This window comes from Alligator sinensis, unplaced genomic scaffold (assembly GCF_000455745.1).
Source record: "Alligator sinensis unplaced genomic scaffold, ASM45574v1 scaffold209_1, whole genome shotgun sequence".
Classification (NCBI taxonomy): domain Eukaryota; kingdom Metazoa; phylum Chordata; order Crocodylia; family Alligatoridae; genus Alligator; species Alligator sinensis.
Genome location: NW_005842184.1, coordinates 504,327 through 506,109, shown reverse-complemented (window position 1 = coordinate 506,109; position 1,783 = coordinate 504,327). Strand labels below are relative to the sequence as shown.

Below are 1,783 nucleotides of genomic sequence, written 5' to 3'. Positions count from 1 at the left end.
CTGCTTTTCTCACTGGCCACTGGAGTGGCATACTCTGCCCTGTCCAGTGAGAGCCAGGACAGTGGTACAAAGTCCTCACGTCATATTCTGGGGCTGCTACAGCTATCCGATGGCTTTGTTTTGAGATGCATCAAAAGCTATTAAAACTGCAAGGCAAGGCTCGGTGTGAGATCAGTGTGCCACAGTTCTTTTCTTTCTCTGCTCTACAGGCAGATATGGTCTGACTCATAATAGCAGCCGGGCTCCAAGAGATGAGCTGAATGGGATCGCAAAGAGCACTGAATGTTAATGCAGGGTTTTTTTCCTCATGTATCAGAGATTTTTTTTTTCACTCATGGTGCTCTGGCGAGGTGCCAGAGGACTGGCAAAGGGCCAATGTGGTCCCCATTTGCAAAAAAGGGAATGTTGCAGAGCACTTAGGTGCCCTGCTTCTAAAGAGGGAAAAACTGCCCAGGAAAGAGCCCTAGCAGTGAATAAGGAGCCCAGCTGTGGGTTAGCGAAAAGAGCCCCCCTGCCAGTGGTCAGCTGATTGAAAGGGGCAGGGCCTGGCTCCATTATAAATGCAAGGATCTGAGGCCAGAGGCAGTTCCCTGCCAGCAACCAAGGAGAAAGGAGCTCTCTCATGGAAGGCATGGAGTATTTCCCGGTAGGCTTGAGCATTGTTATGGCCGGGCGTCTTCTGGTTAAGTTATAGCCGATGGGCTTGCATTTTGTCTTGCTGTTTTTCACTGGTGGTTTGGGTGAGGGTATTAGGGGATGAAGGAGGGCTCATAGAGGAATTGCACTAGTGTGGGGACCCGAGCACCAGTGAGGGTGGAGCATTCTGGGTACATAGACCCCAGCCCCACAGAGGGGCACTTGAGAAGCCCCAGAGAAGGGGGCATTGCTGAGAAGCCCCAGTGCGGGCATGGTGAGCCCTGGAGAAGGGGGTAGCATTGTGGTGAACCCTGGAGAAGGGGGATTCCTGGGAAGGCCCAAGAGAAGGGCACAGAAAAAGACAGAGAGACGAGACTACAGAGAGTTCGAACGCCAGAGAGGGCACAGAGAGAGACAGGGCTGTGGAGAGCCCGAGTGCCAGAGAGGGCGTGAACACAGAGGAAGGGACAGAACAACGTCCGTGACATCTGCAAGGCTTGGGGCGTGGTATTGGGATGGTAGGAGCCATGCATAGCCCCTAAGGCTAGGGTGCCCCTGAAGCACCCATTGTAGAGCGGGACCCACAAACAGTCCGGAAAACCACGGGGTCCAAGTAACTGGCAAGACGTGACCAAGTGGGCATAAAAGGCAGCCTCCCAAATATATAGTGTTATCAAAGAAGTGGTGGGTGAGAATTTGAGGGTGCCCTTGGGCCAACTTGGCATGGGAAGGGGGCCTTGAGGAGATCATGGCCCTCCTGCAGGACCCTGCCGTGACAGGGAGGAAGGAGGACCCAGGAAACTATAGGCCCGTTAGTCTTACCTCGGTCTTGGGGGCACATCTGCGAGGAACCAAGGGGTCGGAAGGGGGTGATTATGCTTAGGGACAATCAACTTGAGTTCATTAGAGGCAGGTCTTGTCAGACCAACCTGGTGGCCTTCTATGGCCAGGTTACAAAATCCTTGGATGCAGGTGTCATGGTGGATGTAGTCTTTCTGGACTTTAGGAAGGCCTTCGACACTGTCTCTCACCCCATCCTCATTTAAAAAAAAAAAAAATTGGGCAACTGTGGTGTCGATATCTACACAGTCAAATGGGTCGCAAATTGGCTGGAGGGCTGCACCCAGAGAGTGGTGGTGGATGGGTC

General features: G+C 53.0%; 1 long non-coding RNA gene across 1 annotated transcript in view; it reads left to right on the top strand.

The window, feature by feature from the left end:
* The first annotated feature begins 594 nt into the window (after positions 1-594).
* Positions 595-1,783, top strand: part of LOC102375219 — a 6,024-nt gene continuing 4,835 nt past the window's right edge. The window contains exon 1 of the long non-coding RNA XR_324146.1: positions 595-646. This is a non-coding gene — a long non-coding RNA (uncharacterized LOC102375219). The remainder of the gene's footprint in view (positions 647-1,783) is intronic.